Source organism: Marmota monax, unplaced genomic scaffold, assembly GCF_021218885.2.
Source record: "Marmota monax isolate L192 unplaced genomic scaffold, Marmota_monax_Labrador192_F-V1.1 WCK01_AAM20220418_F8-fsc00823, whole genome shotgun sequence".
NCBI lineage: Eukaryota > Metazoa > Chordata > Mammalia > Rodentia > Sciuridae > Marmota > Marmota monax.
In genome coordinates this window covers 99467-115117 of record NW_026693213.1, presented here as the reverse complement: position 1 = coordinate 115117, position 15651 = coordinate 99467, and positions in this window count along the sequence as shown.

Below are 15651 nucleotides of genomic sequence, written 5' to 3'. Positions count from 1 at the left end.
GGTGTGTGTGTGTGTGTGTGTGTGTGTGTGTGTTGGGGTGTGTATGGGTGTTGCCCAGGAATGGACCCAGTGCTTTAAGTATGCAACTGAGTACTGTACCACTGAGCTATTTACCCCAGCCCCATTGATATTGAACATATGCTTTGCACAATATCAACAATGATACATTTTGATGTTTGTTTTACCTGTGGTCTAGATTGTTGAATATTCTGAGTGCATTTGAGAAGTGCTCTTTTTTTGGTGATGGGATTTTGTTCTGTAAATGTTAATTAGTTCAGGTTCTCTGATGATTTCGTAAAGATTATCATCTATGAATTGTTGAATTTCTGTGTAGCTTTTCTATTAATTATTGAACAAGTGCTATTGAAAACTTCATCTTTGTCATTGAGTTTAAGTATTTTGCTTATAGATCTAACATTTTATGTGTTCACATACTTTAACTTTTGGGAGAACATAAAAATTTAGGATTTTTAAGACTTATGGAATTGTTCTCTTCCTCAGGTAATCTGCCTTCTATCTCACATAGTAGTTTTGGTTTTGAGGTTCATTTTCTTTCATATTATTAGACCAACTTGAGTTCTCTTTTGGTTTGTGATTTCATAATACAGATTTTCTTCCCATTGCTCAAAAGATAATAAATGATTTTAATTATATACCTATCAATAAAGAAATACCCTTAGTTGTAATAAGTCTTATTTTGTCCTACACTATCATGGAAAATATTTTATAGTTTTTAAATTTTGAATCCCATAAATAAAATATGAATATATCTGACTATGCTTATTAATACAGTGTAAATTGTCTATAGATGTAAAAAATTACAAATTTTATGTGAGTAAAATTTTCTCTCATGATGACCATCGTGTTGACATTAAATTTGCCTTTCTATAGTTTGCCAACTGTTTGACGTAATTGTTGAACTTTGTTTTGCTTGTTCAAGAAAGTCTTTATCTATCCCTTTCTAGAGAACATTTTTATTTGGCACTGTATTCTTGTTTGAGATTCTTTTTTACCCTCAGTTCTTTGAATTCATCATAATACTCTCTCCTGGCCTGTAAGGTCTGTGCTGAGAAGTCTTACTGATAATCGTTGTGTGTTATTTGCTTCTTTTCTCTTCCCTTTGTGCTTTTTCTTTTTAATTTTTATTTTTTTTTACAGTTTTCTAATAATGTCTTGGTGTCCTATTTGAATTAAATGTGATTGACAACTTTGACCCTCCTGTACCTAGATACTTTATCCATATTTGGAAAATACTCTCATGCTATTTCTTTAAATAACCACTCTGCCTTTTCTTTCTCTTCTGCTTCACAAACTCCTCTAATTTAAATATTCACTTTTAATACTTTCCAATAACTTCCATAAACTTTCCTCTATTGTATTCCTCTCTCTCTCTCTCTCTCTCTCTCTCTCTCTCTCTCTCTCTCAGTATTGCTGCGGATTGAACCTAGGCCTTGTGCATGGCAAGTACTCTATTAAATGAGCTATATCCCCATCCCTAAATAACATTTTAGTTCACAAATTCTTTTTCTTTATCAATTCTGGTATTGATTTTTCTACTATATTTTTCATTGAATTCATTGTATTTTTCATATCTAAGCTTTGTTTTATTTAGTTTTTAAAAATTTGAATCTTTCTGTTAAAATTCTGTTTTAATCATTTATCATTTCTGTAATTTCATTTAATTGTTATTGTTTTCCAGTAATTTTTTGAAGTTCACTAAATTTCTTTAAAATGATTGTTTTTAATTCTTTGTTAGGTTGCATATCTCTATTCCTTTTGAGTCAACTACTTTGAGACTTTTGTGTTTTGGGGTGGGAAAGTACTTTAATTTTTCATGTTTCTTATTTCATTAATAGAATGTCTGTGTATTTGAAGGAGAAGGTTATTTCAATCTTTGCAGTCTGACTTTGCCTGAAAAAGACCTGTAGCATGTGCAGAGATTCTGGCAGGCTGTCGGTTGTCAGGGGAGTTGGTGGGAGATGCCTTGTTGCTGGAGTTCTTAAATAGGCTTCCCTCATCATTTGGTTAGCAAAGGGTAGGCCTAGACTGTAGGTCCTGGGGGTGGACTTATTGCCTGGATCTCCATAGAAGGATCTGGAGCCTGGGTCTATGAGAATTGGCTTGGAGGCTAGGTCCATAGAAATTGGTCTAGAATTTCATGTTAGAGTCTGAAGTCTGGATCCATAGAAGTTGACTTAGAACTGAGTTTTCCCAGGGCCTATACCACTGGGATAAGACTTGAGCCAGAATTTGGGAGTGTTCCAGGAGCCTGGATCTATAGGGATGTTGTATGAGCCTCAGTCTATGTAGTTCAGCGTGACATTGAGGACTACTAAGATAAGTCTAGACCTGGGTACACTGAAGCATAACTCGACCCTGGTGCCATGGAACCATCCAAGATACTGGAACTGGATACACTTGGATGCTGTATCTACTAGGACTAACATACAGGATAGAGAAGAAAAATTATATATGATTTTTTTCAAGGAAAAAATGTTTGTTTGAGAAATGACTATATGGTAGGCATATACTCCTCTTATCCTAACAATCCTGTTCTCGAAGTTGTACCATACACCTCGATTTAAACAGAATGCACAAGGAAGTTGCTTTGTTTATCAGAAAATTCACAGAACAAATAATTTTTTTTCCTTCTGCTTAAAGTCTAAATCTCTCATGAACACTTGCTTGTGGCATTTCATGATTTTGGCATATTACTGTGCTCTGAAAGCTTGATAATATATGCCTGAGTGGTAGAGTTTATCCACTGCATTTTGTTGCTCTAATAAAAATGGGTGCACAGAATTTGGTAAATTTTAAGCTATTTCAGTGTGCTAACCTATCATTTGCTGAACGTGTTTTGTAGTACCTCTCCTCTTTGTTTTTGTACTGCCCTCTCCTGGCTCATAAATTTCTTAGTAATAAGTGTTTAGAAAACCAAATGGTTGAGACTCTGAGAGCTGCTATCATTTCTACTTTCCATTAGAAGATAATTTCAAATTTTATTATATGAAATGTGGTGTTGACATATAGTAATTAATTCAGATGTACATAGATACAAGATTGATGAAATGATATATCAGTCTGAGAATAATTTGGTAATTAATATGGACTTTCTATGCTTGTGAAAGAAATTCTTTTACCATTCATTGCATTATTAGTCATATTTTCTGAATCACGGATGTGAAAATCTGGTGTCCTTAGAAATAATCTGAGCTCTTCCATGTTTGTTTCTAACAATGGCCCCTAACTTACAGAAGATCATAGATGATTCCAAAGCAATAAAAACATTGACATTTAATTTAGTAAGTGGAAAGCTATAGCAAAAGGGTAATATTTTGCCATATTATTGACATCAACAAGTAAGAATATAGTTTATTAACCCCCTCTGTAATTTTAATGTTGTTCTGGGATTGATGTTTGCTTTCATCATTACTTCTCTGCAGCATTTGGGAATATTTTCTGATCATGAGTGAACATTTTCTATATCATGAATATCCTCATTCTTTCACCACCACATCTTTGACTAAAGAGTGGCCATTTAGGTCTAGGGCTGTAGCTCAGTGGCAGAGCGCTTGCCCAGCAAGTGTGAGGCACTGGGTTTGATCCTTAGCACCATGTACAAATAAAGTAAAGGCATCCTTTCCATATACAACTACAAAAAGATTTTTAAAAAGAGTGGCCATTTCGGAATCTTTAAGCCTGTATTTTCCATTTTTCTTTCAGTTTGTGTGGCAACTTGACCATATAGATAGAATTAAAATCAGCTCAAAGCAACACTAATACTAAAGTTTTCTCTAGGTGAAAGCCAAGTGGTTCTAACTTTAAAAAATAGAGGCTGATTGTTATGCAAATGGTTCATGGAAATGATTGAAGAACAGCTCACCAAAGGCTGGCGAGTAAATATATCATCCTTTACACTCACCTTTCAAATCATAGTACAGGTTTCTGTAGAGAGCAGAGATTCTAAGAGATTTTACATACTAATAGATTTTAATTTGAAAGTCAGTCTGACCAAAGAGCTATAGAATCCTGGGGGAATTGTGAAGATAAGTTATGATGGTCATGGCTGGAAATGGAGAGAACATCAGATATTCAAAAATAACTCCTGAAAGTTTTAGCAAACAGTACATTAGGACTGAATAAGTGGCTCATTTTAAAATTATAAATTAATCTTATCATCAAGAACCAGTCAGAATGCCACAGACAATTTAGTATTTGGATCACCAGCACTGTACTGTGCAAAACATATATTGATGAGCTGCCTTTTATGTCTCTTGGGAAAATTAAATGGAAAATGTGTGTGGCCAAAAATACTAAATTATCAGTTATAGTGAATGTGAGCTTAGTGCTAATTAACATTCTGTGTCTTGCTTCTCAACTAATTTCAGATAACTAGACTGCATAATAAAAGAAAAGCACAAAGATTTTCACAGAAAGAGTATATCTGAACACATTTTTTCCCTTTGGATAATAAAAGAACATTTTATTCAGACAGAGTGCTAGATTAACAAGTTGCAAAATCCATCTTCTGGTTTGGAACTATATTCTCACTTCTGTGTTTCTAATTTACCTGGTATAAACTTACACATCTATAACCATTATAATTTATTATTGTATTATTTTGTATTTGTAGTATTAGAATCATTATTTCCTATAATTGAATAGTGTCAAATTACCTTTACAAATATATACATTTTATTTCTTGTCTTCGCTCTAGCCATGCTCTTGATAGGAGGTAGATTTCCCTAATCCTATCCAACCCTCAATAGACCACCTAGAAACTGATTAACTCCTATTTATCATTAGCTCCTAATTGCTCCTAGTCTTAACCATTTTTTTTCAATTCTCAAAGCCCCTAAGTGAATAATGTCTACATAGCAAATTCTCAATGAACAGTTTCCAAATTGAACCCAATTATGAATGTTAGTGTGTCTTAAACTCATCCTAATAAAAGTATTTTATCAAAGACAGATTTTCAGAAATCTTTGAAATTTTACTACATTTATATAATTACTTCAGATTCCCTATTTATTTTTATCAGATCTTGAAAATTTTTACTGAAATACAAATGCAGACTCTATCAAGAGGATTACAGAAAACTGCATACAGGATGCCTGCCAAAGAGTTTCACTTTTCTGGTAGGCAACTAATAAACTAATGAACCCAAATGTAAAGTGAATTTTTCTAATTGATTTAACAAAAGTGCTCAGAAGTAGAGGGTTGAATTGATGGAGAATCAGTTTAACAGTGCACTCCCGCCAGGTGGACATTTGGTAAACAGAGAAACAATTCTAAGTCCATTATTTGGTTTTGTATTCCATACTACTCAGGTCTATTCAGTATAGGGTATTTCAATGTATGTAATATACATTCACATCAGATATGGACGAGCAAATAAATTTATTTAGAATCAAAGCTTGTTCATGAGTGAATCAGTGACCAAATAAGATACCAGTACAGTCATGGCAAGTAAGCTTTATTTTGAAAAAAAGTATGAGAATGTGGGTCAGAGTTACCTGCAGTGTTTTTCATGGAGAGTTTTCCTACAGAGAATCCTATGGGAGCAAATGAACTAAGTGGGGCCCAGCCTGATTCAATGCTGCTGACTCTCTTTCAGCTAAAAGCTGTATTCTGTATACTATTGTTTCAAGTGTAGAGAGAGTTTTGCTCCACTTACAACATAGAAGCACTGAAAGCCACAGTTTTTTGTTGAAATAGGCATTTTCTAAAATTTTTTGGATTCACAAACTTATTTTCTTATAAAATATAATCTCACAATGTTTCCAAAGAATTACAAAGCAATTTAATCATATTTATGCTATATATTTAAGAAAGTTTTGCTAATTATTTTTAAATATGGGAAGATAATTATAATTTTAAATGTATATTATTATTTATTTTTAATGTTTAGAAACATTAAGAAAAATGTTTCTCTGCCTTTGCTTTACTTTCACTTTAACTCAGATTAATTATGTAAGAAAAGTGTGATTCATTTAAATATATATTTAAGTGTTACCCACTCTATTAATGTTTAATGTGTATGAATTATTTTTATGAATGAGCCATTTAAATGGGCCATCATAGGATTATGCTAATATTTGCATAAATTTATCTAATATTCACTGAACATTATGTAAGGATTAAAAAACTACCAAGAAAGTTAATATAATTGAAGGTAGTTTTTTTGTGTGAATTTTCTAATCTCATTGAGATACATTTGGGAGTTTTCACACTGTGCTTTAGGAGAAATATTATTGATGACTTTAAAAAAATACCCTGTCCTCTTTAATAGAAAGAACACCAACTATGAATGCCAACTAGAAGTTAGAAGATGAAAAATCTGTCCTTATCCTGGTGAGTATGTTAACTGGACAGGGGTGCTCCATGGGTTAAATGGTGAGGAAAAATTAGCAAACATAATAAAAAGTGTAATCAGGGAGTTCTAATATGCCTTTAGTGAAACTGCTGATGACAATGTTTCTTAGAGAAGAGGTCACTCCCACAGAAAAACAAACTAAATTACACTGGACCCTACATAGAATCAAGCCACATTCCCTTCTTTCCTCAATTGGGAAACCTGAGATTAAGCAAAAACTATATCCTTGTCTGATGTGGGGAAGAAAAAGTACTGTAATACCAGATATTATTTCATTCTGTAATAAGTAGCAGTTATGTTACAACTAGGTAGCTTATAACTAGAAAACTAGTTAGATGGCAGGAATATATAGGTTTTAAGTAAGGAATAAAACTTTTAAGGTAGCAGTGTGTTTACCCCATTAGGTAATAGTCTGCGTTTGGATTTGGCCTAGCCTTTATACAGGATGAGTTTGTTAGTTTGTTTTAGGTCACCTTTAAATCTTGCTAATATAGAGGAAATATAATGAGCTATTCAGAAATGAATAATTCTGTGACACAGTGGGGCAGATTACCTTGTAGCACGCAGCTGACTTGGCAGCTCCCCAAACTATGGTCTGATTTAAAACTTTGCTTAGTTGAGAAGAAATGTGAAGCCAAGGTGAGGAAAGACAGTGGCAGAGACAGAAGCCCTGGGCAGAGAGGCACTGGCGTCAGAGTGAACTAGCTCAGTAGGGTTTTTGCTTTTTTCTTCCATGGGTGGTGTTGAATGGAGACAAGAATGTGGGCTTAAATATGAATTGTAAGTGGCTTTTCTATAGGTGACTTTAAGTTTGTTTTTATAAAGTTGTTCATAATCCTAACTTGGTGACAGAACATACTGGTGAAGATAGAATCATCTTACTATCAAAATGCTTTTGCCCATAAAATGCACATTTCCCACCCCCCCCCAAAAAAAAAACAAATAAAAATAAGAGAATACAGTCCAAAATTAAACCAATTAATATACATACTGGTTTTTAAAAATTATCGTCCTTTTGTCTTTTCCATCTTTGATACAGCAACACCTTGTATGTCACAATTTATTTCATGATTGAAAAGAAAATAAAAGGGCTGACTTATGACCAGAGCTAAGTATTAGCTGAATGTGTTATAGACTGAATAATGCCTTGGTTTCCTTGGTTGTAAAGGTAGTGTATTTTATTGAATTTTAAATGTCTGGCTTGTACATTTCACTAATGTGGATTTGATGATATTACTTTGTTCCTCATACAAATATTCAGAAGTCTTTCCCCATCTGGAAACTTACACATATGTTAGACTCTAAGATAAAATAGGATTGTTTTTATTTTCTATCAAGGAAAATTATAAAATATATTGAAATCCATGTATGCAAATGTATATATTCTGAGTTTGACTAGGCAATATTTTTGATGATTGATTAATCCAGTGAACTTGTGTACATAACTAAAAAAAAGAAATTATGTATTTAAGCCACATAAAATTAAAGTCTAATATAAAGAAAATCATAAAACCCCTATTATATAGGGTTATTTTCATCTGTATTGGAAGATACAGTTCTTCTTCTACAATACTAAGAAAACTGAAGGTATTATTTTATTTATATATAATTTAAAACACATATTATGACAATTATATTATTAAAAAGTGGATAATTATCTAAGTTATATTTGGCATATATAAGCCAGCATACCCATAAATTCATATACAGATCTTATCTAGAGCTTAAACAAATTCTATGCATTTACACAATTTTTTCTTATGATACTAGATCATGATGCATTATCTAACTAATAGAAACTAATTAAACTGAGTTCTTCAAAAAAAAATAAAAATATCTCTAAGGCTTAAATCATGTAAGCCACCTCATTACTCTAAATGATGGTCAGAAGCTATGAAGTGTTATTTCATATGCATATATACTGAAAATACATTTTTATTTGCTGCTATTTCTTGTATCATTTCATTTATTTAAATTCTAGAGAGATTATTACATTTCACATATCTATTTCCATAAATATTTTTTCTGAAATAGAGTTAGGTAGCATTATAATCAAGCTCCTAACAAAATGTACTAGCCCACTAGTTACAAATTGATTGTGACCAGCTAGGAAAACTTACAACAAAATTTGTCTTTTTATAGGCTTGAAATAAACTGCAACTTACTCTAGACAGGTGATATTTTCCAATATTGAACAGACATTTAGTGCTTTCCATTGAAAAACACTTACAACGAAAACATGTTTGAAACAAGAAAATTAGGTCCACTAATTATACTCATTTTACTTGGGAATTAAAGTCACCAAAAAAGACCCTAGGAGATTTAAGACTAATTTATTAATCCTAATGTATTCCTCCAAATTTGTTAGCAGTGTAGGAAAAAGAAATGAGACAGAATAGTATAATAAGTAACCAATCTATTGTTTTCATAGACTCAATATGATTTGAGTATCTATTAGATAAAATTGGACCTATCCATGTAGCGACTTAAATAACAAATTTGCTGTTTTATGATCTTATATAATAGCTCATGTGTGAAACAAAATAGAAAAATCCCTTTACCAATATAATTCTAACCTTGAATTCTCAAGATATTCAATTGCTTGTTGGTTATTTATTTTTCTTGCAAATTAAGTATATTAAATATATGAAGTATAAATTATAATAGACAAATAGGCTGCTACTTTAAATAGAATGCTAAATAGAATTAAAACACATTGGAATTTTATCTTTATGTGCAAAATGCTGCACACTAATTTTGCTGTCCAAATAAATAGCATATACACATATATTTAAAATGGCATAAAATTAACATACAAAATCCTGGTACTCAGAGATATGAAAACTTAAAAACCACAGTAAACTTTCACTTTCTTGATGAAGTTGAAAACATTCTTAAATTATGATTATAATCAATGAGTGAAACAGTTTCTGTGTTATGGCTAGAAAAAGTGCATGGTGCCACATGTTTTTGAGCAAGTGTGATAAAATATATCAGTATTTTCAACAAAGCCACATGTATGACTGGAAAATTTTTATTTTGAATAATATAGTCTAAATTTAGTCTGAGGAGATAAAAATTTTTACAAAAATATAAAAAATATTGATTAATATTGGAAAAATGCATTCAATAAGCTAAATCTAACTAATTATTTTAGTGCTGATTATGGAAACCATACTGTACACACAAGTCTAGTATATTAAGTTCCTATAATCAAGATATAAGTTAAAATGAAATTACAAAGGAGAAATATATCAATTTATCAATATATTTTATTTTATAGAAATGACCTTGAATAAATATACATTAGAAAATGGCCTAAATTTCATTATTACTTAATTAATGAAGGACTTAAAGAGAATACAAACCCACTTTGAGTGTGAGAGATTTTAAGGAAAAGAGGATCTTTTGCTCTTAAAAATTTCCCTGAGTATTTGACTCAGGAACAAGCCATAATTTCATTAAACAAAACAAAATGTGAAATATTTTTTTTAATATCCTAGGAAAATTTTGTTAGAGACAGACAGTATTCTATTAAAATGTAACAGGATTATCTGCATGTTGATATTGTATCTGTGCAAAGGCAAGCCTTGTAGTACATAACAATTATGGTGATAGACTAATATTTTTACTAATATACAAAATAATATTTTGAACTTAGGTGGTCCATTAACCCTGTATTTAATAGAACATATAATACAGCAAAATTATACCTCTGACATACTACCCACTATGAAATTTTTATGAAGACACTAATAGTGTCAAAAATGTCAAATTTGAAAAATATGATGTATAATATCCCTCAAAAATATTTAATATATTTTTAAAGAGTCATGTTATTTATTTTCTATTTTATGTTATAAATAATTATTAATTATATTCCAACAAATTTATTTATTAGTCTAAAAACTACTTCATAAGCAAATATTTATTGATCTTTTATCATGTTCCTTTAAAAATTTCTACCATTCAGAAATGGAAGGAAGACTTTATTCCAAACATTCTGTACAATATTGAGTAACTGCATATTTAGCAGTTTATACAAAAATGGTCAAGAGCCCCAATATTTAAACATATCAGCCTCAAAGACTTTAATAGAACTGTATTATCCATATGAACTTCTTCTGAAAATCCCCTACATATTCAGAATGTTTTCTTCTTGTTATTCATCAAAATTATCCATTTTCTGCAAAATTGAATGTCATGGTAGTTAATTAAAAATGGAAACTCCTCATTTATATGTATTTTTTCTCTATTTTTATATCTGCCCATTTGAAGAAATAGGAACTTATTTTAAGAATGACCTTGTCTTGGAAAGGTCCTCTCTAATTGACCCATTCAGAAGTTCTTGGTAAGATATCTAGCATGGTCAACTTTTGGCTTATGTCAGATTCCTATGGGATGCTGGCCTGGTGTCTGAGTTGGTGGAATTGGGCCTGAAACCTGCACCACTAAATTAAAACTGTTGGCTGAATCTGTGGGGGGTGGGAATGAATCTGTATTTTCAGGACTGGCCTGTAAATTTGGTTCATGGGGATTGACCTGGTGCTAGTGTAGTCCTTGGGCCTTAATTTGAAGGGGCATGACATGAGAATGGACCTGTAGCCTAAGTCCATAGGCATGGGCCTAGGATTAGGATCCACAAGGACTGGCCTGGAATGTGAGTATGCAGAGGTGGTCCTGAGACCCAAGTATGAGGAGGTTTAACTGGTTGGTCCCTGGGGACTGACATGGATCCTGGGTCAACCTGGTGTTAGGTCTGGTGTGGAGTTTGAGACCATAGAATCAAATCTGTATATGGAGATGTGAAGTGTATCCTGATACATAGAGCTACGGGATCCTATTCTGGAGTCTAGGACTGTGGGGATTAGCTGGTGTGGGTACATTGGTGCTCACCTGCAGGCTAAGTGTATGGGATACATGGATACTGGCCTGCAGGTCAATGAAAATTAGGTCAGTGAAGACTCAGGCTACTGAGTCTTGCCAGGACTTTGGTTCCATGGACATGTTCCTGGAGTCTATGTCTGCAGGGACTAGTCAAGGGATAGGATCTACTGGTAAGGGCCTGGATTCTGGATCTGCTTGAGTAGACATGTGCATAGGTCTGCTGGAAGTTGAGACCAAGGGGGCAGGCTTAGAGAATAGGTTCAAGGGACCAATGTGGCACTGTGTAGGCTTAAAGTTTGTGTCCATGGGTGATGTCATGTTATCTGAGGTAAGGGTCACTAATTTGGACCCTAGAGGAGGTTTGAAAGCAGTATTATATACACCTAGCTGACTCTGGGCTAGTCTGTAATATGAACCTGGGCTGCAGTGGCTGGCCTGGGGCTTGGGTAAGCATGGAGTCTGGATACATGGAAGCCAGCCCAATGTATGGATCACTAGAGCTGTCTTGACCTTGGGACAAACCTATAGCCTAATTCAATGGAGTTGACCTGGCACTGGATCAGTCTGGCATTTGGGACAGCTGGTAATCTGGGGATACTGGAGTCCATTCAGCACTGAAGTATCCCATACACCAAGTATACTAGGCAGATGTGGAGCTATGGCCATGGGATCAAATGTGGCACCAAGTCAAGTCTGAAGGCTCATTATTCCAAAGCAGCCTGAAGTTTAGGGCCATGCAAGTCTTCCTGGACCTGCATTTTACTGGGAAGGATTGGTATTTGTCTCTGAAATGAAACCCGGGTCTCATTTCCTTCTCCCTCCATCACCTGGAGGGTGGGTATGTGTGTTTGTATTTCCCAGAGACACTTTTAACAATAAGATACATTGCCAGCCATTTTGTTTATTCATTTTATTTTGAGGCAAGGTCTTGCTAAGCAGCTCAGGTTGGCCTCAAACTTGTGATTATCCTGCCTCAGTCTTCCAAGTCACTGGAGATACAGATTCACTCCCCTGTGCCCATCCCTGCAGTGTATTTCGATCAGTGCTGTGCTGCTTGTAGTTAGAGAGGTATAATGATGTAAAATAAATCTGTCCTTCCTATATTCAAAACCTCTTTCTTTACATTCTTGTATCACTTAACAGCAGGAATATATTCTAATAAATACATTGTTGTATGATTTTATCACTATACATACATTATAATGTGTACTTACATAAACCTAGATAGTGTAGATCATTCACTTGATGTGGTCTTTGGATATAATTAAGAGACATGGTAAACATGAAATGTATGAAGTTGTTACAGACATAACATGGCATACTACTTTATGATAAACTTGTTTTTACAGGCACAAGGAGTATATTCTAATAATAAAAAGTACAATATAGTAACTACATATACTAGTAGCATAGTCATTTGTTTTTAGTATTAAGTATTATGTACTATAGACAATCATGTGTGGTATACATTTATATGATTTATATGTGAGGTTTGTTCGCACAAGCTTCACACAAACATGTGAGAAACACAGTGAGGTATAATGTTTTCAAGGCTATTGCTAAGCAACAGAAATTTTTTCAACTCCATTATTATCTATGGGAACACTGTTGTGTATGTAGCCTGTCATTGACCAAAACATTGTCATCATGCAGCACATGATAGTATTTCTGTGCTATACCCAGGTGTTGTCATCTCTTACCTGGTCTCCTTACTTTTTGTACAGATATTTTTGTACAGGGATAGTTATTCAAGTGGATGTTTCTGTGCATTAAGTAGGAAATCCTATTTCACTGTCTTGTTGAGTTTACAGAGAATGTCAGATATGTACCATTTTATTTTTATTTTAGAAATGAGGATCCTGAAACTCAAGAGAGGTTGAGTGGCTTCTGCCAAATCATAAACACTCAAATTGAAATCCATGAAATTGAAATCCATAGTCTGTTTTCCTATCTTAAATTTGGGAAACACCAAAATAAACTGGGTCAGAGTACAGAGCATATGTAGACTACTGAATATGTAGAATAATATAGAGTATTTAGCGTATAGAACATAAATTTAGAATTAATACTATTAAAAACACCTCAAGTTAACTGCAAAGAAGAGGTGCTGAAGAAAGATTGCTTTGTCTTTATGTATCTTGTTAATGGTTTAGTTGCATAGTATTTTAAGTATGTATTACTACTCTTTAGGGCATTACCAATATATATGACATTGTCCTATGTATCATTTAGCATGGATAGTTGATAGAGAGGCTCTATTGTGCAACTGACAAGAGCACTTCCCCTAAAGTCAAATGCCAGGTTGGGAATCCTCACTAACTGACTACCTTGAACATACTCCTTTATTTATTTATTTAAGAAAAAAAATTTTTAGTTGTAGATGGACACAATGCCTTTATTTTATTTATTTATTATTTTATGTGGTGCTGAAGATTGAACCCAGTGCCTCACACATGCTGGGAAAGTGCTCTACCACTGAGCTACAGCCTCAGCCCCCTTGATTTATTTTGTTTAGTTTCCACCTCACTAGGTAGTTGTGAGAATTGAATGAATTAATACATGTGAAGTCTGTCATTGATAGCTAGCATGTTTTCAGTGCTTAATAAAAGTTATCCATCATTGATATTATGGAGGTTGTTTCCATGGATCTTGGCTTTATGCAAAATAAACAGCTTCTTAAGGGATTTGGTTCAGATTCAACACTCTATCCCTATGGATTAGCAGACACCACTAATCAAACGTGGCAGTTCCTCCTTCAATGTCTTAGAGCAGGCCTTGGGATCCACACATCTAAATGCATCAACTAATACCTAAGAAGAAGTTGTGTTTGGTATGTAGTAATAAACTTATTTTGCTAGTGGAGGTAACAGTTTTTGGTTTGTTTTTGTTTTTTTTTTTTGTACTTTAAGTGAATAACTTCATGAACTAAGAATAAATAAATAAATAAATAAATATATATATATATATATATATATATATATATATATTTATATATATCATTCTCTCTAGAATAATGCCAGTGCAGTATATTTGTTGACATTGTGAAAGTCCTTTTTTGTGTGTTTTATTTTATTTTTAAAAAATATTTATTTATTTATTCATTTTAGTTTTAGGTGGACACAATATCTTTATTTTATTTTTATGTGGTGCTGAGAATTGAACCCAGTGCCTCATGCGTGCTAGGCAAGCGGGCTACCACTTGAGCCACATCCCCAGCCCCTTCCGTGTGTTTTAAATGATACAATTCACACACACATATACATTCTCACAAAAATGAAATATGGACTAATGATCTAAGATTTAAATACTCTAAAATGCCATGTGGGTTTTCTTCTGGAAGATTCCCCCAAGAAATACGTCTCCATATCTTATATTCTTCAAAATTGCTAATGGTCAGTCTGATCTCCTGTATCAAAGCATCAGTACTTCTATTTTCTTTACTTAAGCTGCACCTCCAAATTACTTTCATCCTACAACCAAGTGCCCTTCTATGAAGTCTTGCTTGGCTCTCCATTTCTTTGTTAGTGCCTCTACCTCTGATTTTTTGGATTATCTCTGCCATAGTCCTTAACCACATAACCATGATTAGGCAAGTTCTCTTCCTAACTGTACTGCAGATTCTAAAATGAAAGAAATTCGATGTGAATCTGCAATATGTATACGGGTAAAAATGGGAGTTCATAATCTGCTTGAATCAAATGTATGAAATATGATATGTCAAGAGCTTTGTATGTTTTGAACAACTAATAATAAAAAAATAAAGAAAGAAATTGCTTTCATTTTTATATTTTAGAAGTTCGAATGGTCTCTTACATACAACAGAAACTCAATAGATGTTTGATTAAGTGAAGATCCAGTTACTTTACATAAGTTGGGTGATATGGATCCTTGAGGCTTTTTCCTCATACTTTACATCCCTAATTATTTCTTTTTCAGATTTTCTAAGTTATTTGAATAGTTAAACTCTATTGTTTTACATACAAATTTACCCTGAAAAACTTAACCAGTTGTTACCTTAAAAATACAAAATCTTTGTAATGAGGTTAAAATTTTCACATCATTGCTTAAAATCTTTACCTAAGAATATTATAAATATTAAACTTTAATATTGCTCCCATCTTATGAGCGATGGTATTAACTTAATTCCAGATATAACATTGAGCATAGTTATGTACAAAGCTTTGTGTTATAGACCTAGGGTACCAGTTCCTTTTCTCATAAACTCCATAGAAACATTTTTTTGTGCTACTATCTGCAGATGGTAATTAAATCATAGTTATAGTAAAAATAAAGTCCTTGAATTTAAGAAAACTCTTAGTCATCCTTCACAACCCATCACAGATATCATTTTACATCTCATTTCTTGTCTGTTCCCTCCATGGGGATCC